Source organism: Somniosus microcephalus, unplaced genomic scaffold, assembly GCF_052327205.1.
Source record: "Somniosus microcephalus isolate GS21.2 unplaced genomic scaffold, FLI_Smic_1.0 scaffold1197, whole genome shotgun sequence".
NCBI lineage: Eukaryota > Metazoa > Chordata > Chondrichthyes > Squaliformes > Somniosidae > Somniosus > Somniosus microcephalus.
In genome coordinates, this window is record NW_028226384.1 from 21,167 (window position 1) to 44,630 (window position 23,464).

Here is a 23,464-nt window from a genome sequence, read left to right on the forward strand (position 1 = left end):
CGAGCGGCTCTACAACGGAAAGACAGCACGGCTGAAAGTGGTGCGAAAACTTTTTCTGCTTTTGACTTTTGCGACTTCCCACCCCAAAGAGGGGAAGCTGCACCGCTCCCGGAAGCACTGCAATACCAGGTCGATGCGTGGAGTGGACGGAGCAAGCCCCTGTTCCATCTCCCTGTTCCAAAAATCAATTTAATATTTGGTCCCCAGATAGGGGACGTATCAGATATTAAACTGATAAGAACAGATACTACACTTGATCTTAGCCAAAAGGCCGAGAAGCGATAGCCTGTAAACTCCCGCCGACGCGCAAGTGTCCCTCGGCCTCTGTCTTCTCCGTCAATCTGGCCGCGGTCGGCCGAGCGCAGGTGCGACGGCGGGCCTGCAGCAAGAGAGCAATTTCGGCCAGGGCTTACTTACTTGCAAGCCAGACGAAAAGCCGTGCCCGTATGGCACCCCCTTCCCTTCGGCGGAGATGACGCCATGAAAGCATTTGCATTTTGCGAGCAATTAACCAACCGGGCGGCGCGCAGGAGCGCGCCGGCGGGGCTTGCGGTGTCCCCTCCCCCCTCCTTTTCCAACGGGGGCGGGCGCAGTGGCTCAGAAATCCAACAGGGTGCAGCACGGTCCAGGTCAGCTGCAGAGCGGGAAAGGTGGCGAGGCCCCGCCCTGAAATCCAGGGCACGTCCCCATATGCAAATAAGAAAGAAAAACACAATTTTGACATGCAAACGCAGAGCGAAAAACACCCCCGAAGGCGGCTGCTTAGCCTGCGGCGCGGCCGGCCAGCGAGCGGGTGAAAAGTAAGGCGGCGGCACGACAAGGGCGAGCCCGAGCGGCTCTACAACGGAAAGACAGCACGGCTGAAAGTGGTGCGAAAACTTTTTCTGCTTTTGACTTTTGCGACTTCCCACCCCAAAGAGGGGAAGCTGCACCGCTCCCGGAAGCACTGCAATACCAGGTCGATGCGTGGAGTGGACGGAGCAAGCCCCTGTTCCATCTCCCTGTTCCAAAAATCAATTTAATATTTGGTCCCCAGATAGGGGACGTATCAGATATTAAACTGATAAGAACAGATACTACACTTGATCTTAGCCAAAAGGCCGAGAAGCGATAGCCTGTAAACTCCCGCCGACGCGCAAGTGTCCCTCGGCCTCTGTCTTCTCCGTCAATCTGGCCGCGGTCGGCCGAGCGCAGGTGCGACGGCGGGCCTGCAGCAAGAGAGCAATTTCGGCCAGGGCTTACTTACTTGCAAGCCAGACGAAAAGCCGTGCCCGTATGGCACCCCCTTCCCTTCGGCGGAGATGACGCCATGAAAGCATTTGCATTTTGCGAGCAATTAACCAACCGGGCGGCGCGCAGGAGCGCGCCGGCGGGGCTTGCGGTGTCCCCTCCCCCCTCCTTTTCCAACGGGGGCGGGCGCAGTGGCTCAGAAATCCAACAGGGTGCAGCACGGTCCAGGTCAGCTGCAGAGCGGGAAAGGTGGCGAGGCCCCGCCCTGAAATCCAGGGCACGTCCCCATATGCAAATAAGAAAGAAAAACACAATTTTGACATGCAAACGCAGAGCGAAAAACACCCCCGAAGGCGGCTGCTTAGCCTGCGGCGCGGCCGGCCAGCGAGCGGGTGAAAAGTAAGGCGGCGGCACGACAAGGGCGAGCCCGAGCGGCTCTACAACGGAAAGACAGCACGGCTGAAAGTGGTGCGAAAACTTTTTCTGCTTTTGACTTTTGCGACTTCCCACCCCAAAGAGGGGAAGCTGCACCGCTCCCGGAAGCACTGCAATACCAGGTCGATGCGTGGAGTGGACGGAGCAAGCCCCTGTTCCATCTCCCTGTTCCAAAAATCAATTTAATATTTGGTCCCCAGATAGGGGACGTATCAGATATTAAACTGATAAGAACAGATACTACACTTGATCTTAGCCAAAAGGCCGAGAAGCGATAGCCTGTAAACTCCCGCCGACGCGCAAGTGTCCCTCGGCCTCTGTCTTCTCCGTCAATCTGGCCGCGGTCGGCCGAGCGCAGGTGCGACGGCGGGCCTGCAGCAAGAGAGCAATTTCGGCCAGGGCTTACTTACTTGCAAGCCAGACGAAAAGCCGTGCCCGTATGGCACCCCCTTCCCTTCGGCGGAGATGACGCCATGAAAGCATTTGCATTTTGCGAGCAATTAACCAACCGGGCGGCGCGCAGGAGCGCGCCGGCGGGGCTTGCGGTGTCCCCTCCCCCCTCCTTTTCCAACGGGGGCGGGCGCAGTGGCTCAGAAATCCAACAGGGTGCAGCACGGTCCAGGTCAGCTGCAGAGCGGGAAAGGTGGCGAGGCCCCGCCCTGAAATCCAGGGCACGTCCCCATATGCAAATAAGAAAGAAAAACACAATTTTGACATGCAAACGCAGAGCGAAAAACACCCCCGAAGGCGGCTGCTTAGCCTGCGGCGCGGCCGGCCAGCGAGCGGGTGAAAAGTAAGGCGGCGGCACGACAAGGGCGAGCCCGAGCGGCTCTACAACGGAAAGACAGCACGGCTGAAAGTGGTGCGAAAACTTTTTCTGCTTTTGACTTTTGCGACTTCCCACCCCAAAGAGGGGAAGCTGCACCGCTCCCGGAAGCACTGCAATACCAGGTCGATGCGTGGAGTGGACGGAGCAAGCCCCTGTTCCATCTCCCTGTTCCAAAAATCAATTTAATATTTGGTCCCCAGATAGGGGACGTATCAGATATTAAACTGATAAGAACAGATACTACACTTGATCTTAGCCAAAAGGCCGAGAAGCGATAGCCTGTAAACTCCCGCCGACGCGCAAGTGTCCCTCGGCCTCTGTCTTCTCCGTCAATCTGGCCGCGGTCGGCCGAGCGCAGGTGCGACGGCGGGCCTGCAGCAAGAGAGCAATTTCGGCCAGGGCTTACTTACTTGCAAGCCAGACGAAAAGCCGTGCCCGTATGGCACCCCCTTCCCTTCGGCGGAGATGACGCCATGAAAGCATTTGCATTTTGCGAGCAATTAACCAACCGGGCGGCGCGCAGGAGCGCGCCGGCGGGGCTTGCGGTGTCCCCTCCCCCCTCCTTTTCCAACGGGGGCGGGCGCAGTGGCTCAGAAATCCAACAGGGTGCAGCACGGTCCAGGTCAGCTGCAGAGCGGGAAAGGTGGCGAGGCCCCGCCCTGAAATCCAGGGCACGTCCCCATATGCAAATAAGAAAGAAAAACACAATTTTGACATGCAAACGCAGAGCGAAAAACACCCCCGAAGGCGGCTGCTTAGCCTGCGGCGCGGCCGGCCAGCGAGCGGGTGAAAAGTAAGGCGGCGGCACGACAAGGGCGAGCCCGAGCGGCTCTACAACGGAAAGACAGCACGGCTGAAAGTGGTGCGAAAACTTTTTCTGCTTTTGACTTTTGCGACTTCCCACCCCAAAGAGGGGAAGCTGCACCGCTCCCGGAAGCACTGCAATACCAGGTCGATGCGTGGAGTGGACGGAGCAAGCCCCTGTTCCATCTCCCTGTTCCAAAAATCAATTTAATATTTGGTCCCCAGATAGGGGACGTATCAGATATTAAACTGATAAGAACAGATACTACACTTGATCTTAGCCAAAAGGCCGAGAAGCGATAGCCTGTAAACTCCCGCCGACGCGCAAGTGTCCCTCGGCCTCTGTCTTCTCCGTCAATCTGGCCGCGGTCGGCCGAGCGCAGGTGCGACGGCGGGCCTGCAGCAAGAGAGCAATTTCGGCCAGGGCTTACTTACTTGCAAGCCAGACGAAAAGCCGTGCCCGTATGGCACCCCCTTCCCTTCGGCGGAGATGACGCCATGAAAGCATTTGCATTTTGCGAGCAATTAACCAACCGGGCGGCGCGCAGGAGCGCGCCGGCGGGGCTTGCGGTGTCCCCTCCCCCCTCCTTTTCCAACGGGGGCGGGCGCAGTGGCTCAGAAATCCAACAGGGTGCAGCACGGTCCAGGTCAGCTGCAGAGCGGGAAAGGTGGCGAGGCCCCGCCCTGAAATCCAGGGCACGTCCCCATATGCAAATAAGAAAGAAAAACACAATTTTGACATGCAAACGCAGAGCGAAAAACACCCCCGAAGGCGGCTGCTTAGCCTGCGGCGCGGCCGGCCAGCGAGCGGGTGAAAAGTAAGGCGGCGGCACGACAAGGGCGAGCCCGAGCGGCTCTACAACGGAAAGACAGCACGGCTGAAAGTGGTGCGAAAACTTTTTCTGCTTTTGACTTTTGCGACTTCCCACCCCAAAGAGGGGAAGCTGCACCGCTCCCGGAAGCACTGCAATACCAGGTCGATGCGTGGAGTGGACGGAGCAAGCCCCTGTTCCATCTCCCTGTTCCAAAAATCAATTTAATATTTGGTCCCCAGATAGGGGACGTATCAGATATTAAACTGATAAGAACAGATACTACACTTGATCTTAGCCAAAAGGCCGAGAAGCGATAGCCTGTAAACTCCCGCCGACGCGCAAGTGTCCCTCGGCCTCTGTCTTCTCCGTCAATCTGGCCGCGGTCGGCCGAGCGCAGGTGCGACGGCGGGCCTGCAGCAAGAGAGCAATTTCGGCCAGGGCTTACTTACTTGCAAGCCAGACGAAAAGCCGTGCCCGTATGGCACCCCCTTCCCTTCGGCGGAGATGACGCCATGAAAGCATTTGCATTTTGCGAGCAATTAACCAACCGGGCGGCGCGCAGGAGCGCGCCGGCGGGGCTTGCGGTGTCCCCTCCCCCCTCCTTTTCCAACGGGGGCGGGCGCAGTGGCTCAGAAATCCAACAGGGTGCAGCACGGTCCAGGTCAGCTGCAGAGCGGGAAAGGTGGCGAGGCCCCGCCCTGAAATCCAGGGCACGTCCCCATATGCAAATAAGAAAGAAAAACACAATTTTGACATGCAAACGCAGAGCGAAAAACACCCCCGAAGGCGGCTGCTTAGCCTGCGGCGCGGCCGGCCAGCGAGCGGGTGAAAAGTAAGGCGGCGGCACGACAAGGGCGAGCCCGAGCGGCTCTACAACGGAAAGACAGCACGGCTGAAAGTGGTGCGAAAACTTTTTCTGCTTTTGACTTTTGCGACTTCCCACCCCAAAGAGGGGAAGCTGCACCGCTCCCGGAAGCACTGCAATACCAGGTCGATGCGTGGAGTGGACGGAGCAAGCCCCTGTTCCATCTCCCTGTTCCAAAAATCAATTTAATATTTGGTCCCCAGATAGGGGACGTATCAGATATTAAACTGATAAGAACAGATACTACACTTGATCTTAGCCAAAAGGCCGAGAAGCGATAGCCTGTAAACTCCCGCCGACGCGCAAGTGTCCCTCGGCCTCTGTCTTCTCCGTCAATCTGGCCGCGGTCGGCCGAGCGCAGGTGCGACGGCGGGCCTGCAGCAAGAGAGCAATTTCGGCCAGGGCTTACTTACTTGCAAGCCAGACGAAAAGCCGTGCCCGTATGGCACCCCCTTCCCTTCGGCGGAGATGACGCCATGAAAGCATTTGCATTTTGCGAGCAATTAACCAACCGGGCGGCGCGCAGGAGCGCGCCGGCGGGGCTTGCGGTGTCCCCTCCCCCCTCCTTTTCCAACGGGGGCGGGCGCAGTGGCTCAGAAATCCAACAGGGTGCAGCACGGTCCAGGTCAGCTGCAGAGCGGGAAAGGTGGCGAGGCCCCGCCCTGAAATCCAGGGCACGTCCCCATATGCAAATAAGAAAGAAAAACACAATTTTGACATGCAAACGCAGAGCGAAAAACACCCCCGAAGGCGGCTGCTTAGCCTGCGGCGCGGCCGGCCAGCGAGCGGGTGAAAAGTAAGGCGGCGGCACGACAAGGGCGAGCCCGAGCGGCTCTACAACGGAAAGACAGCACGGCTGAAAGTGGTGCGAAAACTTTTTCTGCTTTTGACTTTTGCGACTTCCCACCCCAAAGAGGGGAAGCTGCACCGCTCCCGGAAGCACTGCAATACCAGGTCGATGCGTGGAGTGGACGGAGCAAGCCCCTGTTCCATCTCCCTGTTCCAAAAATCAATTTAATATTTGGTCCCCAGATAGGGGACGTATCAGATATTAAACTGATAAGAACAGATACTACACTTGATCTTAGCCAAAAGGCCGAGAAGCGATAGCCTGTAAACTCCCGCCGACGCGCAAGTGTCCCTCGGCCTCTGTCTTCTCCGTCAATCTGGCCGCGGTCGGCCGAGCGCAGGTGCGACGGCGGGCCTGCAGCAAGAGAGCAATTTCGGCCAGGGCTTACTTACTTGCAAGCCAGACGAAAAGCCGTGCCCGTATGGCACCCCCTTCCCTTCGGCGGAGATGACGCCATGAAAGCATTTGCATTTTGCGAGCAATTAACCAACCGGGCGGCGCGCAGGAGCGCGCCGGCGGGGCTTGCGGTGTCCCCTCCCCCCTCCTTTTCCAACGGGGGCGGGCGCAGTGGCTCAGAAATCCAACAGGGTGCAGCACGGTCCAGGTCAGCTGCAGAGCGGGAAAGGTGGCGAGGCCCCGCCCTGAAATCCAGGGCACGTCCCCATATGCAAATAAGAAAGAAAAACACAATTTTGACATGCAAACGCAGAGCGAAAAACACCCCCGAAGGCGGCTGCTTAGCCTGCGGCGCGGCCGGCCAGCGAGCGGGTGAAAAGTAAGGCGGCGGCACGACAAGGGCGAGCCCGAGCGGCTCTACAACGGAAAGACAGCACGGCTGAAAGTGGTGCGAAAACTTTTTCTGCTTTTGACTTTTGCGACTTCCCACCCCAAAGAGGGGAAGCTGCACCGCTCCCGGAAGCACTGCAATACCAGGTCGATGCGTGGAGTGGACGGAGCAAGCCCCTGTTCCATCTCCCTGTTCCAAAAATCAATTTAATATTTGGTCCCCAGATAGGGGACGTATCAGATATTAAACTGATAAGAACAGATACTACACTTGATCTTAGCCAAAAGGCCGAGAAGCGATAGCCTGTAAACTCCCGCCGACGCGCAAGTGTCCCTCGGCCTCTGTCTTCTCCGTCAATCTGGCCGCGGTCGGCCGAGCGCAGGTGCGACGGCGGGCCTGCAGCAAGAGAGCAATTTCGGCCAGGGCTTACTTACTTGCAAGCCAGACGAAAAGCCGTGCCCGTATGGCACCCCCTTCCCTTCGGCGGAGATGACGCCATGAAAGCATTTGCATTTTGCGAGCAATTAACCAACCGGGCGGCGCGCAGGAGCGCGCCGGCGGGGCTTGCGGTGTCCCCTCCCCCCTCCTTTTCCAACGGGGGCGGGCGCAGTGGCTCAGAAATCCAACAGGGTGCAGCACGGTCCAGGTCAGCTGCAGAGCGGGAAAGGTGGCGAGGCCCCGCCCTGAAATCCAGGGCACGTCCCCATATGCAAATAAGAAAGAAAAACACAATTTTGACATGCAAACGCAGAGCGAAAAACACCCCCGAAGGCGGCTGCTTAGCCTGCGGCGCGGCCGGCCAGCGAGCGGGTGAAAAGTAAGGCGGCGGCACGACAAGGGCGAGCCCGAGCGGCTCTACAACGGAAAGACAGCACGGCTGAAAGTGGTGCGAAAACTTTTTCTGCTTTTGACTTTTGCGACTTCCCACCCCAAAGAGGGGAAGCTGCACCGCTCCCGGAAGCACTGCAATACCAGGTCGATGCGTGGAGTGGACGGAGCAAGCCCCTGTTCCATCTCCCTGTTCCAAAAATCAATTTAATATTTGGTCCCCAGATAGGGGACGTATCAGATATTAAACTGATAAGAACAGATACTACACTTGATCTTAGCCAAAAGGCCGAGAAGCGATAGCCTGTAAACTCCCGCCGACGCGCAAGTGTCCCTCGGCCTCTGTCTTCTCCGTCAATCTGGCCGCGGTCGGCCGAGCGCAGGTGCGACGGCGGGCCTGCAGCAAGAGAGCAATTTCGGCCAGGGCTTACTTACTTGCAAGCCAGACGAAAAGCCGTGCCCGTATGGCACCCCCTTCCCTTCGGCGGAGATGACGCCATGAAAGCATTTGCATTTTGCGAGCAATTAACCAACCGGGCGGCGCGCAGGAGCGCGCCGGCGGGGCTTGCGGTGTCCCCTCCCCCCTCCTTTTCCAACGGGGGCGGGCGCAGTGGCTCAGAAATCCAACAGGGTGCAGCACGGTCCAGGTCAGCTGCAGAGCGGGAAAGGTGGCGAGGCCCCGCCCTGAAATCCAGGGCACGTCCCCATATGCAAATAAGAAAGAAAAACACAATTTTGACATGCAAACGCAGAGCGAAAAACACCCCCGAAGGCGGCTGCTTAGCCTGCGGCGCGGCCGGCCAGCGAGCGGGTGAAAAGTAAGGCGGCGGCACGACAAGGGCGAGCCCGAGCGGCTCTACAACGGAAAGACAGCACGGCTGAAAGTGGTGCGAAAACTTTTTCTGCTTTTGACTTTTGCGACTTCCCACCCCAAAGAGGGGAAGCTGCACCGCTCCCGGAAGCACTGCAATACCAGGTCGATGCGTGGAGTGGACGGAGCAAGCCCCTGTTCCATCTCCCTGTTCCAAAAATCAATTTAATATTTGGTCCCCAGATAGGGGACGTATCAGATATTAAACTGATAAGAACAGATACTACACTTGATCTTAGCCAAAAGGCCGAGAAGCGATAGCCTGTAAACTCCCGCCGACGCGCAAGTGTCCCTCGGCCTCTGTCTTCTCCGTCAATCTGGCCGCGGTCGGCCGAGCGCAGGTGCGACGGCGGGCCTGCAGCAAGAGAGCAATTTCGGCCAGGGCTTACTTACTTGCAAGCCAGACGAAAAGCCGTGCCCGTATGGCACCCCCTTCCCTTCGGCGGAGATGACGCCATGAAAGCATTTGCATTTTGCGAGCAATTAACCAACCGGGCGGCGCGCAGGAGCGCGCCGGCGGGGCTTGCGGTGTCCCCTCCCCCCTCCTTTTCCAACGGGGGCGGGCGCAGTGGCTCAGAAATCCAACAGGGTGCAGCACGGTCCAGGTCAGCTGCAGAGCGGGAAAGGTGGCGAGGCCCCGCCCTGAAATCCAGGGCACGTCCCCATATGCAAATAAGAAAGAAAAACACAATTTTGACATGCAAACGCAGAGCGAAAAACACCCCCGAAGGCGGCTGCTTAGCCTGCGGCGCGGCCGGCCAGCGAGCGGGTGAAAAGTAAGGCGGCGGCACGACAAGGGCGAGCCCGAGCGGCTCTACAACGGAAAGACAGCACGGCTGAAAGTGGTGCGAAAACTTTTTCTGCTTTTGACTTTTGCGACTTCCCACCCCAAAGAGGGGAAGCTGCACCGCTCCCGGAAGCACTGCAATACCAGGTCGATGCGTGGAGTGGACGGAGCAAGCCCCTGTTCCATCTCCCTGTTCCAAAAATCAATTTAATATTTGGTCCCCAGATAGGGGACGTATCAGATATTAAACTGATAAGAACAGATACTACACTTGATCTTAGCCAAAAGGCCGAGAAGCGATAGCCTGTAAACTCCCGCCGACGCGCAAGTGTCCCTCGGCCTCTGTCTTCTCCGTCAATCTGGCCGCGGTCGGCCGAGCGCAGGTGCGACGGCGGGCCTGCAGCAAGAGAGCAATTTCGGCCAGGGCTTACTTACTTGCAAGCCAGACGAAAAGCCGTGCCCGTATGGCACCCCCTTCCCTTCGGCGGAGATGACGCCATGAAAGCATTTGCATTTTGCGAGCAATTAACCAACCGGGCGGCGCGCAGGAGCGCGCCGGCGGGGCTTGCGGTGTCCCCTCCCCCCTCCTTTTCCAACGGGGGCGGGCGCAGTGGCTCAGAAATCCAACAGGGTGCAGCACGGTCCAGGTCAGCTGCAGAGCGGGAAAGGTGGCGAGGCCCCGCCCTGAAATCCAGGGCACGTCCCCATATGCAAATAAGAAAGAAAAACACAATTTTGACATGCAAACGCAGAGCGAAAAACACCCCCGAAGGCGGCTGCTTAGCCTGCGGCGCGGCCGGCCAGCGAGCGGGTGAAAAGTAAGGCGGCGGCACGACAAGGGCGAGCCCGAGCGGCTCTACAACGGAAAGACAGCACGGCTGAAAGTGGTGCGAAAACTTTTTCTGCTTTTGACTTTTGCGACTTCCCACCCCAAAGAGGGGAAGCTGCACCGCTCCCGGAAGCACTGCAATACCAGGTCGATGCGTGGAGTGGACGGAGCAAGCCCCTGTTCCATCTCCCTGTTCCAAAAATCAATTTAATATTTGGTCCCCAGATAGGGGACGTATCAGATATTAAACTGATAAGAACAGATACTACACTTGATCTTAGCCAAAAGGCCGAGAAGCGATAGCCTGTAAACTCCCGCCGACGCGCAAGTGTCCCTCGGCCTCTGTCTTCTCCGTCAATCTGGCCGCGGTCGGCCGAGCGCAGGTGCGACGGCGGGCCTGCAGCAAGAGAGCAATTTCGGCCAGGGCTTACTTACTTGCAAGCCAGACGAAAAGCCGTGCCCGTATGGCACCCCCTTCCCTTCGGCGGAGATGACGCCATGAAAGCATTTGCATTTTGCGAGCAATTAACCAACCGGGCGGCGCGCAGGAGCGCGCCGGCGGGGCTTGCGGTGTCCCCTCCCCCCTCCTTTTCCAACGGGGGCGGGCGCAGTGGCTCAGAAATCCAACAGGGTGCAGCACGGTCCAGGTCAGCTGCAGAGCGGGAAAGGTGGCGAGGCCCCGCCCTGAAATCCAGGGCACGTCCCCATATGCAAATAAGAAAGAAAAACACAATTTTGACATGCAAACGCAGAGCGAAAAACACCCCCGAAGGCGGCTGCTTAGCCTGCGGCGCGGCCGGCCAGCGAGCGGGTGAAAAGTAAGGCGGCGGCACGACAAGGGCGAGCCCGAGCGGCTCTACAACGGAAAGACAGCACGGCTGAAAGTGGTGCGAAAACTTTTTCTGCTTTTGACTTTTGCGACTTCCCACCCCAAAGAGGGGAAGCTGCACCGCTCCCGGAAGCACTGCAATACCAGGTCGATGCGTGGAGTGGACGGAGCAAGCCCCTGTTCCATCTCCCTGTTCCAAAAATCAATTTAATATTTGGTCCCCAGATAGGGGACGTATCAGATATTAAACTGATAAGAACAGATACTACACTTGATCTTAGCCAAAAGGCCGAGAAGCGATAGCCTGTAAACTCCCGCCGACGCGCAAGTGTCCCTCGGCCTCTGTCTTCTCCGTCAATCTGGCCGCGGTCGGCCGAGCGCAGGTGCGACGGCGGGCCTGCAGCAAGAGAGCAATTTCGGCCAGGGCTTACTTACTTGCAAGCCAGACGAAAAGCCGTGCCCGTATGGCACCCCCTTCCCTTCGGCGGAGATGACGCCATGAAAGCATTTGCATTTTGCGAGCAATTAACCAACCGGGCGGCGCGCAGGAGCGCGCCGGCGGGGCTTGCGGTGTCCCCTCCCCCCTCCTTTTCCAACGGGGGCGGGCGCAGTGGCTCAGAAATCCAACAGGGTGCAGCACGGTCCAGGTCAGCTGCAGAGCGGGAAAGGTGGCGAGGCCCCGCCCTGAAATCCAGGGCACGTCCCCATATGCAAATAAGAAAGAAAAACACAATTTTGACATGCAAACGCAGAGCGAAAAACACCCCCGAAGGCGGCTGCTTAGCCTGCGGCGCGGCCGGCCAGCGAGCGGGTGAAAAGTAAGGCGGCGGCACGACAAGGGCGAGCCCGAGCGGCTCTACAACGGAAAGACAGCACGGCTGAAAGTGGTGCGAAAACTTTTTCTGCTTTTGACTTTTGCGACTTCCCACCCCAAAGAGGGGAAGCTGCACCGCTCCCGGAAGCACTGCAATACCAGGTCGATGCGTGGAGTGGACGGAGCAAGCCCCTGTTCCATCTCCCTGTTCCAAAAATCAATTTAATATTTGGTCCCCAGATAGGGGACGTATCAGATATTAAACTGATAAGAACAGATACTACACTTGATCTTAGCCAAAAGGCCGAGAAGCGATAGCCTGTAAACTCCCGCCGACGCGCAAGTGTCCCTCGGCCTCTGTCTTCTCCGTCAATCTGGCCGCGGTCGGCCGAGCGCAGGTGCGACGGCGGGCCTGCAGCAAGAGAGCAATTTCGGCCAGGGCTTACTTACTTGCAAGCCAGACGAAAAGCCGTGCCCGTATGGCACCCCCTTCCCTTCGGCGGAGATGACGCCATGAAAGCATTTGCATTTTGCGAGCAATTAACCAACCGGTGCGGCGCGCAGGAGCGCGCCGGCGGGGCTTGCGGTGTCCCCTCCCCCCTCCTTTTCCAACGGGGGCGGGCGCAGTGGCTCAGAAATCCAACAGGGTGCAGCACGGTCCAGGTCAGCTGCAGAGCGGGAAAGGTGGCGAGGCCCCGCCCTGAAATCCAGGGCACGTCCCCATATGCAAATAAGAAAGAAAAACACAATTTTGACATGCAAACGCAGAGCGAAAAACACCCCCGAAGGCGGCTGCTTAGCCTGCGGCGCGGCCGGCCAGCGAGCGGGTGAAAAGTAAGGCGGCGGCACGACAAGGGCGAGCCCGAGCGGCTCTACAACGGAAAGACAGCACGGCTGAAAGTGGTGCGAAAACTTTTTCTGCTTTTGACTTTTGCGACTTCCCACCCCAAAGAGGGGAAGCTGCACCGCTCCCGGAAGCACTGCAATACCAGGTCGATGCGTGGAGTGGACGGAGCAAGCCCCTGTTCCATCTCCCTGTTCCAAAAATCAATTTAATATTTGGTCCCCAGATAGGGGACGTATCAGATATTAAACTGATAAGAACAGATACTACACTTGATCTTAGCCAAAAGGCCGAGAAGCGATAGCCTGTAAACTCCCGCCGACGCGCAAGTGTCCCTCGGCCTCTGTCTTCTCCGTCAATCTGGCCGCGGTCGGCCGAGCGCAGGTGCGACGGCGGGCCTGCAGCAAGAGAGCAATTTCGGCCAGGGCTTACTTACTTGCAAGCCAGACGAAAAGCCGTGCCCGTATGGCACCCCCTTCCCTTCGGCGGAGATGACGCCATGAAAGCATTTGCATTTTGCGAGCAATTAACCAACCGGGCGGCGCGCAGGAGCGCGCCGGCGGGGCTTGCGGTGTCCCCTCCCCCCTCCTTTTCCAACGGGGGCGGGCGCAGTGGCTCAGAAATCCAACAGGGTGCAGCACGGTCCAGGTCAGCTGCAGAGCGGGAAAGGTGGCGAGGCCCCGCCCTGAAATCCAGGGCACGTCCCCATATGCAAATAAGAAAGAAAAACACAATTTTGACATGCAAACGCAGAGCGAAAAACACCCCCGAAGGCGGCTGCTTAGCCTGCGGCGCGGCCGGCCAGCGAGCGGGTGAAAAGTAAGGCGGCGGCACGACAAGGGCGAGCCCGAGCGGCTCTACAACGGAAAGACAGCACGGCTGAAAGTGGTGCGAAAACTTTTTCTGCTTTTGACTTTTGCGACTTCCCACCCCAAAGAGGGGAAGCTGCACCGCTCCCGGAAGCACTGCAATACCAGGTCGATGCGTGGAGTGGACGGAGCAAGCCCCTGTTCCATCTCCCTGTTCCAAAAATCAATTTAATATTTGGTCCCCAGATAGGGGACGTATCAGATATTAAACTGATAAGAACAGATACTACACTTGATCTTAGCCAAAAGGCCGAGAAGCGATAGCCTGTAAACTCCCGCCGACGCGCAAGTGTCCCTCGGCCTCTGTCTTCTCCGTCAATCTGGCCGCGGTCGGCCGAGCGCAGGTGCGACGGCGGGCCTGCAGCAAGAGAGCAATTTCGGCCAGGGCTTACTTACTTGCAAGCCAGACGAAAAGCCGTGCCCGTATGGCACCCCCTTCCCTTCGGCGGAGATGACGCCATGAAAGCATTTGCATTTTGCGAGCAATTAACCAACCGGGCGGCGCGCAGGAGCGCGCCGGCGGGGCTTGCGGTGTCCCCTCCCCCCTCCTTTTCCAACGGGGGCGGGCGCAGTGGCTCAGAAATCCAACAGGGTGCAGCACGGTCCAGGTCAGCTGCAGAGCGGGAAAGGTGGCGAGGCCCCGCCCTGAAATCCAGGGCACGTCCCCATATGCAAATAAGAAAGAAAAACACAATTTTGACATGCAAACGCAGAGCGAAAAACACCCCCGAAGGCGGCTGCTTAGCCTGCGGCGCGGCCGGCCAGCGAGCGGGTGAAAAGTAAGGCGGCGGCACGACAAGGGCGAGCCCGAGCGGCTCTACAACGGAAAGACAGCACGGCTGAAAGTGGTGCGAAAACTTTTTCTGCTTTTGACTTTTGCGACTTCCCACCCCAAAGAGGGGAAGCTGCACCGCTCCCGGAAGCACTGCAATACCAGGTCGATGCGTGGAGTGGACGGAGCAAGCCCCTGTTCCATCTCCCTGTTCCAAAAATCAATTTAATATTTGGTCCCCAGATAGGGGACGTATCAGATATTAAACTGATAAGAACAGATACTACACTTGATCTTAGCCAAAAGGCCGAGAAGCGATAGCCTGTAAACTCCCGCCGACGCGCAAGTGTCCCTCGGCCTCTGTCTTCTCCGTCAATCTGGCCGCGGTCGGCCGAGCGCAGGTGCGACGGCGGGCCTGCAGCAAGAGAGCAATTTCGGCCAGGGCTTACTTACTTGCAAGCCAGACGAAAAGCCGTGCCCGTATGGCACCCCCTTCCCTTCGGCGGAGATGACGCCATGAAAGCATTTGCATTTTGCGAGCAATTAACCAACCGGGCGGCGCGCAGGAGCGCGCCGGCGGGGCTTGCGGTGTCCCCTCCCCCCTCCTTTTCCAACGGGGGCGGGCGCAGTGGCTCAGAAATCCAACAGGGTGCAGCACGGTCCAGGTCAGCTGCAGAGCGGGAAAGGTGGCGAGGCCCCGCCCTGAAATCCAGGGCACGTCCCCATATGCAAATAAGAAAGAAAAACACAATTTTGACATGCAAACGCAGAGCGAAAAACACCCCCGAAGGCGGCTGCTTAGCCTGCGGCGCGGCCGGCCAGCGAGCGGGTGAAAAGTAAGGCGGCGGCACGACAAGGGCGAGCCCGAGCGGCTCTACAACGGAAAGACAGCACGGCTGAAAGTGGTGCGAAAACTTTTTCTGCTTTTGACTTTTGCGACTTCCCACCCCAAAGAGGGGAAGCTGCACCGCTCCCGGAAGCACTGCAATACCAGGTCGATGCGTGGAGTGGACGGAGCAAGCCCCTGTTCCATCTCCCTGTTCCAAAAATCAATTTAATATTTGGTCCCCAGATAGGGGACGTATCAGATATTAAACTGATAAGAACAGATACTACACTTGATCTTAGCCAAAAGGCCGAGAAGCGATAGCCTGTAAACTCCCGCCGACGCGCAAGTGTCCCTCGGCCTCTGTCTTCTCCGTCAATCTGGCCGCGGTCGGCCGAGCGCAGGTGCGACGGCGGGCCTGCAGCAAGAGAGCAATTTCGGCCAGGGCTTACTTACTTGCAAGCCAGACGAAAAGCCGTGCCCGTATGGCACCCCCTTCCCTTCGGCGGAGATGACGCCATGAAAGCATTTGCATTTTGCGAGCAATTAACCAACCGGGCGGCGCGCAGGAGCGCGCCGGCGGGGCTTGCGGTGTCCCCTCCCCCCTCCTTTTCCAACGGGGGCGGGCGCAGTGGCTCAGAAATCCAACAGGGTGCAGCACGGTCCAGGTCAGCTGCAGAGCGGGAAAGGTGGCGAGGCCCCGCCCTGAAATCCAGGGCACGTCCCCATATGCAAATAAGAAAGAAAAACACAATTTTGACATGCAAACGCAGAGCGAAAAACACCCCCGAAGGCGGCTGCTTAGCCTGCGGCGCGGCCGGCCAGCGAGCGGGTGAAAAGTAAGGCGGCGGCACGACAAGGGCGAGCCCGAGCGGCTCTACAACGGAAAGACAGCACGGCTGAAAGTGGTGCGAAAACTTTTTCTGCTTTTGACTTTTGCGACTTCCCACCCCAAAGAGGGGAAGCTGCACCGCTCCCGGAAGCACTGCAATACCAGGTCGATGCGTGGAGTGGACGGAGCAAGCCCCTGTTCCATCTCCCTGTTCCAAAAATCAATTTAATATTTGGTCCCCAGATAGGGGACGTATCAGATATTAAACTGATAAGAACAGATACTACACTTGATCTTAGCCAAAAGGCCGAGAAGCGATAGCCTGTAAACTCCCGCCGACGCGCAAGTGTCCCTCGGCCTCTGTCTTCTCCGTCAATCTGGCCGCGGTCGGCCGAGCGCAGGTGCGACGGCGGGCCTGCAGCAAGAGAGCAATTTCGGCCAGGGCTTACTTACTTGCAAGCCAGACGAAAAGCCGTGCCCGTATGGCACCCCCTTCCCTTCGGCGGAGATGACGCCATGAAAGCATTTGCATTTTGCGAGCAATTAACCAACCGGGCGGCGCGCAGGAGCGCGCCGGCGGGGCTTGCGGTGTCCCCTCCCCCCTCCTTTTCCAACGGGGGCGGGCGCAGTGGCTCAGAAATCCAACAGGGTGCAGCACGGTCCAGGTCAGCTGCAGAGCGGGAAAGGTGGCGAGGCCCCGCCCTGAAATCCAGGGCACGTCCCCATATGCAAATAAGAAAGAAAAACACAATTTTGACATGCAAACGCAGAGCGAAAAACACCCCCGAAGGCGGCTGCTTAGCCTGCGGCGCGGCCGGCCAGCGAGCGGGTGAAAAGTAAGGCGGCGGCACGACAAGGGCGAGCCCGAGCGGCTCTACAACGGAAAGACAGCACGGCTGAAAGTGGTGCGAAAACTTTTTCTGCTTTTGACTTTTGCGACTTCCCACCCCAAAGAGGGGAAGCTGCACCGCTCCCGGAAGCACTGCAATACCAGGTCGATGCGTGGAGTGGACGGAGCAAGCCCCTGTTCCATCTCCCTGTTCCAAAAATCAATTTAATATTTGGTCCCCAGATAGGGGACGTATCAGATATTAAACTGATAAGAACAGATACTACACTTGATCTTAGCCAAAAGGCCGAGAAGCGATAGCCTGTAAACTCCCGCCGACGCGCAAGTGTCCCTCGGCCTCTGTCTTCTCCGTCAATCTGGCCGCGGTCGGCCGAGCGCAGGTGCGACGGCGGGCCTGCAGCAAGAGAGCAATTTCGGCCAGGGCTTACTTACTTGCAAGCCAGACGAAAAGCCGTGCCCGTATGGCACCCCCTTCCCTTCGGCGGAGATGACGCCATGAAAGCATTTGCATTTTGCGAGCAATTAACCAACCGGGCGGCGCGCAGGAGCGCGCCGGCGGGGCTTGCGGTGTCCCCTCCCCCCTCCTTTTCCAACGGGGGCGGGCGCAGTGGCTCAGAAATCCAACAGGGTGCAGCACGGTCCAGGTCAGCTGCAGAGCGGGAAAGGTGGCGAGGCCCCGCCCTGAAATCCAGGGCACGTCCCCATATGCAAATAAGAAAGAAAAACACAATTTTGACATGCAAACGCAGAGCGAAAAACACCCCCGAAGGCGGCTGCTTAGCCTGCGGCGCGGCCGGCCAGCGAGCGGGTGAAAAGTAAGGCGGCGGCACGACAAGGGCGAGCCCGAGCGGCTCTACAACGGAAAGACAGCACGGCTGAAAGTGGTGCGAAAACTTTTTCTGCTTTTGACTTTTGCGACTTCCCACCCCAAAGAGGGGAAGCTGCACCGCTCCCGGAAGCACTGCAATACCAGGTCGATGCGTGGAGTGGACGGAGCAAGCCCCTGTTCCATCTCCCTGTTCCAAAAATCAATTTAATATTTGGTCCCCAGATAGGGGACGTATCAGATATTAAACTGATAAGAACAGATACTACACTTGATCTTAGCCAAAAGGCCGAGAAGCGATAGCCTGTAAACTCCCGCCGACGCGCAAGTGTCCCTCGGCCTCTGTCTTCTCCGTCAATCTGGCCGCGGTCGGCCGAGCGCAGGTGCGACGGCGGGCCTGCAGCAAGAGAGCAATTTCGGCCAGGGCTTACTTACTTGCAAGCCAGACGAAAAGCCGTGCCCGTATGGCACCCCCTTCCCTTCGGCGGAGATGACGCCATGAAAGCATTTGCATTTTGCGAGCAATTAACCAACCGGGCGGCGCGCAGGAGCGCGCCGGCGGGGCTTGCGGTGTCCCCTCCCCCCTCCTTTTCCAACGGGGGCGGGCGCAGTGGCTCAGAAATCCAACAGGGTGCAGCACGGTCCAGGTCAGCTGCAGAGCGGGAAAGGTGGCGAGGCCCCGCCCTGAAATCCAGGGCACGTCCCCATATGCAAATAAGAAAGAAAAACACAATTTTGACATGCAAACGCAGAGCGAAAAACACCCCCGAAGGCGGCTGCTTAGCCTGCGGCGCGGCCGGCCAGCGAGCGGGTGAAAAGTAAGGCGGCGGCACGACAAGGGCGAGCCCGAGCGGCTCTACAACGGAAAGACAGCACGGCTGAAAGTGGTGCGAAAACTTTTTCTGCTTTTGACTTTTGCGACTTCCCACCCCAAAGAGGGGAAGCTGCACCGCTCCCGGAAGCACTGCAATACCAGGTCGATGCGTGGAGTGGACGGAGCAAGCCCCTGTTCCATCTCCCTGTTCCAAAAATCAATTTAATATTTGGTCCCCAGATAGGGGACGTATCAGATATTAAACTGATAAGAACAGATACTACACTTGATCTTAGCCAAAAGGCCGAGAAGCGATAGCCTGTAAACTCCCGCCGACGCGCAAGTGTCCCTCGGCCTCTGTCTTCTCCGTCAATCTGGCCGCGGTCGGCCGAGCGCAGGTGCGACGGCGGGCCTGCAGCAAGAGAGCAATTTCGGCCAGGGCTTACTTACTTGCAAGCCAGACGAAAAGCCGTGCCCGTATGGCACCCCCTTCCCTTCGGCGGAGATGACGCCATGAAAGCATTTGCATTTTGCGAGCAATTAACCAACCGGGCGGCGCGCAGGAGCGCGCCGGCGGGGCTTGCGGTGTCCCCTCCCCCCTCCTTTTCCAACGGGGGCGGGCGCAGTGGCTCAGAAATCCAACAGGGTGCAGCACGGTCCAGGTCAGCTGCAGAGCGGGAAAGGTGGCGAGGCCCCGCCCTGAAATCCAGGGCACGTCCCCATATGCAAATAAGAAAGAAAAACACAATTTTGACATGCAAACGCAGAGCGAAAAACACCCCCGAAGGCGGCTGCTTAGCCTGCGGCGCGGCCGGCCAGCGAGCGGGTGAAAAGTAAGGCGGCGGCACGACAAGGGCGAGCCCGAGCGGCTCTACAACGGAAAGACAGCACGGCTGAAAGTGGTGCGAAAACTTTTTCTGCTTTTGACTTTTGCGACTTCCCACCCCAAAGAGGGGAAGCTGCACCGCTCCCGGAAGCACTGCAATACCAGGTCGATGCGTGGAGTGGACGGAGCAAGCCCCTGTTCCATCTCCCTGTTCCAAAAATCAATTTAATATTTGGTCCCCAGATAGGGGACGTATCAGATATTAAACTGATAAGAACAGATACTACACTTGATCTTAGCCAAAAGGCCGAGAAGCGATAGCCTGTAAACTCCCGCCGACGCGCAAGTGTCCCTCGGCCTCTGTCTTCTCCGTCAATCTGGCCGCGGTCGGCCGAGCGCAGGTGCGACGGCGGGCCTGCAGCAAGAGAGCAATTTCGGCCAGGGCTTACTTACTTGCAAGCCAGACGAAAAGCCGTGCCCGTATGGCACCCCCTTCCCTTCGGCGGAGATGACGCCATGAAAGCATTTGCATTTTGCGAGCAATTAACCAACCGGGCGGCGCGCAGGAGCGCGCCGGCGGGGCTTGCGGTGTCCCCTCCCCCCTCCTTTTCCAACGGGGGCGGGCGCAGTGGCTCAGAAATCCAACAGGGTGCAGCACGGTCCAGGTCAGCTGCAGAGCGGGAAAGGTGGCGAGGCCCCGCCCTGAAATCCAGGGCACGTCCCCATATGCAAATAAGAAAGAAAAACACAATTTTGACATGCAAACGCAGAGCGAAAAACACCCCCGAAGGCGGCTGCTTAGCCTGCGGCGCGGCCGGCCAGCGAGCGGGTGAAAAGTAAGGCGGCGGCACGACAAGGGCGAGCCCGAGCGGCTCTACAACGGAAAGACAGCACGGCTGAAAGTGGTGCGAAAACTTTTTCTGCTTTTGACTTTTGCGACTTCCCACCCCAAAGAGGGGAAGCTGCACCGCTCCCGGAAGCACTGCAATACCAGGTCGATGCGTGGAGTGGACGGAGCAAGCCCCTGTTCCATCTCCCTGTTCCAAAAATCAATTTAATATTTGGTCCCCAGATAGGGGACGTATCAGATATTAAACTGATAAGAACAGATACTACACTTGATCTTAGCCAAAAGGCCGAGAAGCGATAGCCTGTAAACTCCCGCCGACGCGCAAGTGTCCCTCGGCCTCTGTCTTCTCCGTCAATCTGGCCGCGGTCGGCCGAGCGCAGGTGCGACGGCGGGCCTGCAGCAAGAGAGCAATTTCGGCCAGGGCTTACTTACTTGCAAGCCAGACGAAAAGCCGTGCCCGTATGGCACCCCCTTCCCTTCGGCGGAGATGACGCCATGAAAGCATTTGCATTTTGCGAGCAATTAACCAACCGGGCGGCGCGCAGGAGCGCGCCGGCGGGGCTTGCGGTGTCCCCTCCCCCCTCCTTTTCCAACGGGGGCGGGCGCAGTGGCTCAGAAATCCAACAGGGTGCAGCACGGTCCAGGTCAGCTGCAGAGCGGGAAAGGTGGCGAGGCCCCGCCCTGAAATCCAGGGCACGTCCCCATATGCAAATAAGAAAGAAAAACACAATTTTGACATGCAAACGCAGAGCGAAAAACACCCCCGAAGGCGGCTGCTTAGCCTGCGGCGCGGCCGGCCAGCGAGCGGTGTGAAAAGTAAGGCGGCGGCACGACAAGGGCGAGCCCGAGCGGCTCTACAACGGAAAGACAGCACGGCTGAAAGTGGTGCGAAAACTTTTTCTGCTTTTGACTTTTGCGACTTCCCACCCCAAAGAGGGGAAGCTGCACCGCTCCCGGAAGCACTGCAATACCAGGTCGATGCGTGGAGTGGACGGAGCAAGCCCCTGTTCCATCTCCCTGTTCCAAAAATCAATTTAATATTTGGTCCCCAGATAGGGGACGTATCAGATATTAAACTGATAAGAACAGATACTACACTTGATCTTAGCCAAAAGGCCGAGAAGCGATAGCCTGTAAACTCCCGCCGACGCGCAAGTGTCCCTCGGCCTCTGTCTTCTCCGTCAATCTGGCCGCGGTCGGCCGAGCGCAGGTGCGACGGCGGGCCTGCAGCAAGAGAGCAATTTCGGCCAGGGCTTACTTACTTGCAAGCCAGACGAAAAGCCGTGCCCGTATGGCACCCCCTTCCCTTCGGCGGAGATGACGCCATGAAAGCATTTGCATTTTGCGAGCAATTAACCAACCGGGCGGCGCGCAGGAGCGCGCCGGCGGGGCTTGCGGTGTCCCCTCCCCCCTCCTTTTCCAACGGGGGCGGGCGCAGTGGCTCAGAAATCCAACAGGGTGCAGCACGGTCCAGGTCAGCTGCAGAGCGGGAAAGGTGGCGAGGCCCCGCCCTGAAATCCAGGGCACGTCCCCATATGCAAATAAGAAAGAAAAACACAATTTTGACATGCAAACGCAGAGCGAAAAACACCCCCGAAGGCGGCTGCTTAGCCTGCGGCGCGGCCGGCCAGCGAGCGGGTGAAAAGTAAGGCGGCGGCACGACAAGGGCGAGCCCGAGCGGCTCTACAACGGAAAGACAGCACGGCTGAAAGTGGTGCGAAAACTTTTTCTGCTTTTGACTTTTGCGACTTCCCACCCCAAAGAGGGGAAGCTGCACCGCTCCCGGAAGCACTGCAATACCAGGTCGATGCGTGGAGTGGACGGAGCAAGCCCCTGTTCCATCTCCCTGTTCCAAAAATCAATTTAATATTTGGTCCCCAGATAGGGGACGTATCAGATATTAAACTGATAAGAACAGATACTACACTTGATCTTAGCCAAAAGGCCGAGAAGCGATAGCCTGTAAACTCCCGCCGACGCGCAAGTGTCCCTCGGCCTCTGTCTTCTCCGTCAATCTGGCCGCGGTCGGCCGAGCGCAGGTGCGACGGCGGGCCTGCAGCAAGAGAGCAATTTCGGCCAGGGCTTACTTACTTGCAAGCCAGACGAAAAGCCGTGCCCGTATGGCACCCCCTTCCCTTCGGCGGAGATGACGCCATGAAAGCATTTGCATTTTGCGAGCAATTAACCAACCGGGCGGCGCGCAGGAGCGCGCCGGCGGGGCTTGCGGTGTCCCCTCCCCCCTCCTTTTCCAACGGGGGCGGGCGCAGTGGCTCAGAAATCCAACAGGGTGCAGCACGGTCCAGGTCAGCTGCAGAGCGGGAAAGGTGGCGAGGCCCCGCCCTGAAATCCAGGGCACGTCCCCATATGCAAATAAGAAAGAAAAACACAATTTTGACATGCAAACGCAGAGCGAAAAACACCCCCGAAGGCGGCTGCTTAGCCTGCGGCGCGGCCGGCCAGCGAGCGGGTGAAAAGTAAGGCGGCGGCACGACAAGGGCGAGCCCGAGCGGCTCTACAACGGAAAGACAGCACGGCTGAAAGTGGTGCGAAAACTTTTTCTGCTTTTGACTTTTGCGACTTCCCACCCCAAAGAGGGGAAGCTGCACCGCTCCCGGAAGCACTGCAATACCAGGTCGATGCGTGGAGTGGACGGAGCAAGCCCCTGTTCCATCTCCCTGTTCCAAAAATCAATTTAATATTTGGTCCCCAGATAGGGGACGTATCAGATATTAAACTGATAAGAACAGATACTACACTTGATCTTAGCCAAAAGGCCGAGAAGCGATAGCCTGTAAACTCCCGCCGACGCGCAAGTGTCCCTCGGCCTCTGTCTTCTCCGTCAATCTGGCCGCGGTCGGCCGAGCGCAGGTGCGACGGCGGGCCTGCAGCAAGAGAGCAATTTCGGCCAGGGCTTACTTACTTGCAAGCCAGACGAAAAGCCGTGCCCGTATGGCACCCCCTTCCCTTCGGCGGAGATGACGCCATGAAAGCATTTGCATTTTGCGAGCAATTAACCAACCGGGCGGCGCGCAGGAGCGCGCCGGCGGGGCTTGCGGTGTCCCCTCCCCCCTCCTTTTCCAACGGGGGCGGGCGCAGTGGCTCAGAAATCCAACAGGGTGCAGCACGGTCCAGGTCAGCTGCAGAGCGGGAAAGGTGGCGAGGCCCCGCCCTGAAATCCAGGGCACGTCCCCATATGCAAATAAGAAAGAAAAACACAATTTTGACATGCAAACGCAGAGCGAAAAACACCCCCGAAGGCGGCTGCTTAGCCTGCGGCGCGGCCGGCCAGCGAGCGGGTGAAAAGTAAGGCGGCGGCACGACAAGGGCGAGCCCGAGCGGCTCTACAACGGAAAGACAGCACGGCTGAAAGTGGTGCGAAAACTTTTTCTGCTTTTGACTTTTGCGACTTCCCACCCCAAAGAGGGGAAGCTGCACCGCTCCCGGAAGCACTGCAATACCAGGTCGATGCGTGGAGTGGACGGAGCAAGCCCCTGTTCCATCTCCCTGTTCCAAAAATCAATTTAATATTTGGTCCCCAGATAGGGGACGTATCAGATATTAAACTGATAAGAACAGATACTA

General features: G+C 58.2%; 28 non-coding genes and 1 pseudogene across 28 annotated transcripts; all 29 read right to left on the reverse strand.

The window, feature by feature from the left end:
* Window positions 1-92: 92 nt before the first annotated feature.
* Window positions 93-283, reverse strand: LOC147080732 (U2 spliceosomal RNA). The gene has a single exon (XR_015077100.1). It is a non-coding gene; the product is annotated as a U2 spliceosomal RNA (small nuclear RNA).
* A 638-nt stretch (window positions 284-921) lies between these two features.
* Window positions 922-1,112, reverse strand: LOC147080733 (U2 spliceosomal RNA). Its single transcript, XR_015077101.1, has one exon. It is a non-coding gene; the product is annotated as a U2 spliceosomal RNA (small nuclear RNA).
* Window positions 1,113-1,750: 638 nt separating this feature from the next.
* LOC147080734 (U2 spliceosomal RNA) lies at window positions 1,751-1,941 on the reverse strand. Its single transcript, XR_015077103.1, has one exon. It is a non-coding gene; the product is annotated as a U2 spliceosomal RNA (small nuclear RNA).
* A 638-nt stretch (window positions 1,942-2,579) lies between these two features.
* LOC147080735 (U2 spliceosomal RNA) lies at window positions 2,580-2,770 on the reverse strand. Its single transcript, XR_015077104.1, has one exon. It is a non-coding gene; the product is annotated as a U2 spliceosomal RNA (small nuclear RNA).
* A 638-nt stretch (window positions 2,771-3,408) lies between these two features.
* LOC147080736 (U2 spliceosomal RNA) lies at window positions 3,409-3,599 on the reverse strand. The gene has a single exon (XR_015077105.1). It is a non-coding gene; the product is annotated as a U2 spliceosomal RNA (small nuclear RNA).
* Window positions 3,600-4,237: 638 nt separating this feature from the next.
* On the reverse strand, window positions 4,238-4,428 carry LOC147080737 (U2 spliceosomal RNA). The gene has a single exon (XR_015077106.1). It is a non-coding gene; the product is annotated as a U2 spliceosomal RNA (small nuclear RNA).
* A 638-nt stretch (window positions 4,429-5,066) lies between these two features.
* On the reverse strand, window positions 5,067-5,257 carry LOC147080738 (U2 spliceosomal RNA). The gene has a single exon (XR_015077107.1). It is a non-coding gene; the product is annotated as a U2 spliceosomal RNA (small nuclear RNA).
* Window positions 5,258-5,895: 638 nt separating this feature from the next.
* LOC147080739 (U2 spliceosomal RNA) lies at window positions 5,896-6,086 on the reverse strand. Its single transcript, XR_015077108.1, has one exon. It is a non-coding gene; the product is annotated as a U2 spliceosomal RNA (small nuclear RNA).
* A 638-nt stretch (window positions 6,087-6,724) lies between these two features.
* LOC147080740 (U2 spliceosomal RNA) lies at window positions 6,725-6,915 on the reverse strand. Its single transcript, XR_015077109.1, has one exon. It is a non-coding gene; the product is annotated as a U2 spliceosomal RNA (small nuclear RNA).
* Window positions 6,916-7,553: 638 nt separating this feature from the next.
* Window positions 7,554-7,744, reverse strand: LOC147080741 (U2 spliceosomal RNA). Its single transcript, XR_015077110.1, has one exon. It is a non-coding gene; the product is annotated as a U2 spliceosomal RNA (small nuclear RNA).
* A 638-nt stretch (window positions 7,745-8,382) lies between these two features.
* On the reverse strand, window positions 8,383-8,573 carry LOC147080742 (U2 spliceosomal RNA). The gene has a single exon (XR_015077111.1). It is a non-coding gene; the product is annotated as a U2 spliceosomal RNA (small nuclear RNA).
* A 638-nt stretch (window positions 8,574-9,211) lies between these two features.
* LOC147080743 (U2 spliceosomal RNA) lies at window positions 9,212-9,402 on the reverse strand. The gene has a single exon (XR_015077112.1). It is a non-coding gene; the product is annotated as a U2 spliceosomal RNA (small nuclear RNA).
* Window positions 9,403-10,040: 638 nt separating this feature from the next.
* LOC147080744 (U2 spliceosomal RNA) lies at window positions 10,041-10,231 on the reverse strand. Its single transcript, XR_015077114.1, has one exon. It is a non-coding gene; the product is annotated as a U2 spliceosomal RNA (small nuclear RNA).
* Window positions 10,232-10,869: 638 nt separating this feature from the next.
* Window positions 10,870-11,060, reverse strand: LOC147080745 (U2 spliceosomal RNA). Its single transcript, XR_015077115.1, has one exon. It is a non-coding gene; the product is annotated as a U2 spliceosomal RNA (small nuclear RNA).
* A 638-nt stretch (window positions 11,061-11,698) lies between these two features.
* LOC147080746 (U2 spliceosomal RNA) lies at window positions 11,699-11,889 on the reverse strand. The gene has a single exon (XR_015077116.1). It is a non-coding gene; the product is annotated as a U2 spliceosomal RNA (small nuclear RNA).
* Window positions 11,890-12,528: 639 nt separating this feature from the next.
* On the reverse strand, window positions 12,529-12,719 carry LOC147080747 (U2 spliceosomal RNA). The gene has a single exon (XR_015077117.1). It is a non-coding gene; the product is annotated as a U2 spliceosomal RNA (small nuclear RNA).
* Window positions 12,720-13,357: 638 nt separating this feature from the next.
* Window positions 13,358-13,548, reverse strand: LOC147080748 (U2 spliceosomal RNA). Its single transcript, XR_015077118.1, has one exon. It is a non-coding gene; the product is annotated as a U2 spliceosomal RNA (small nuclear RNA).
* Window positions 13,549-14,186: 638 nt separating this feature from the next.
* On the reverse strand, window positions 14,187-14,377 carry LOC147080749 (U2 spliceosomal RNA). Its single transcript, XR_015077119.1, has one exon. It is a non-coding gene; the product is annotated as a U2 spliceosomal RNA (small nuclear RNA).
* Window positions 14,378-15,015: 638 nt separating this feature from the next.
* LOC147080750 (U2 spliceosomal RNA) lies at window positions 15,016-15,206 on the reverse strand. Its single transcript, XR_015077120.1, has one exon. It is a non-coding gene; the product is annotated as a U2 spliceosomal RNA (small nuclear RNA).
* A 638-nt stretch (window positions 15,207-15,844) lies between these two features.
* On the reverse strand, window positions 15,845-16,035 carry LOC147080751 (U2 spliceosomal RNA). The gene has a single exon (XR_015077121.1). It is a non-coding gene; the product is annotated as a U2 spliceosomal RNA (small nuclear RNA).
* Window positions 16,036-16,673: 638 nt separating this feature from the next.
* LOC147080752 (U2 spliceosomal RNA) lies at window positions 16,674-16,864 on the reverse strand. The gene has a single exon (XR_015077122.1). It is a non-coding gene; the product is annotated as a U2 spliceosomal RNA (small nuclear RNA).
* A 638-nt stretch (window positions 16,865-17,502) lies between these two features.
* On the reverse strand, window positions 17,503-17,693 carry LOC147080753 (U2 spliceosomal RNA). Its single transcript, XR_015077123.1, has one exon. It is a non-coding gene; the product is annotated as a U2 spliceosomal RNA (small nuclear RNA).
* A 638-nt stretch (window positions 17,694-18,331) lies between these two features.
* LOC147080754 (U2 spliceosomal RNA) lies at window positions 18,332-18,522 on the reverse strand. Its single transcript, XR_015077125.1, has one exon. It is a non-coding gene; the product is annotated as a U2 spliceosomal RNA (small nuclear RNA).
* Window positions 18,523-19,160: 638 nt separating this feature from the next.
* Window positions 19,161-19,351, reverse strand: LOC147080755 (U2 spliceosomal RNA). Its single transcript, XR_015077126.1, has one exon. It is a non-coding gene; the product is annotated as a U2 spliceosomal RNA (small nuclear RNA).
* Window positions 19,352-19,989: 638 nt separating this feature from the next.
* On the reverse strand, window positions 19,990-20,180 carry LOC147080756 (U2 spliceosomal RNA). Its single transcript, XR_015077127.1, has one exon. It is a non-coding gene; the product is annotated as a U2 spliceosomal RNA (small nuclear RNA).
* Window positions 20,181-20,819: 639 nt separating this feature from the next.
* LOC147080757 (U2 spliceosomal RNA) lies at window positions 20,820-21,010 on the reverse strand. Its single transcript, XR_015077128.1, has one exon. It is a non-coding gene; the product is annotated as a U2 spliceosomal RNA (small nuclear RNA).
* Window positions 21,011-21,648: 638 nt separating this feature from the next.
* LOC147080758 (U2 spliceosomal RNA) lies at window positions 21,649-21,839 on the reverse strand. The gene has a single exon (XR_015077129.1). It is a non-coding gene; the product is annotated as a U2 spliceosomal RNA (small nuclear RNA).
* A 638-nt stretch (window positions 21,840-22,477) lies between these two features.
* Window positions 22,478-22,668, reverse strand: LOC147080759 (U2 spliceosomal RNA). The gene has a single exon (XR_015077078.1). It is a non-coding gene; the product is annotated as a U2 spliceosomal RNA (small nuclear RNA).
* Window positions 22,669-23,306: 638 nt separating this feature from the next.
* On the reverse strand, window positions 23,307-23,464 carry LOC147080760 (U2 spliceosomal RNA; annotated as a pseudogene; the record flags this gene model as incomplete).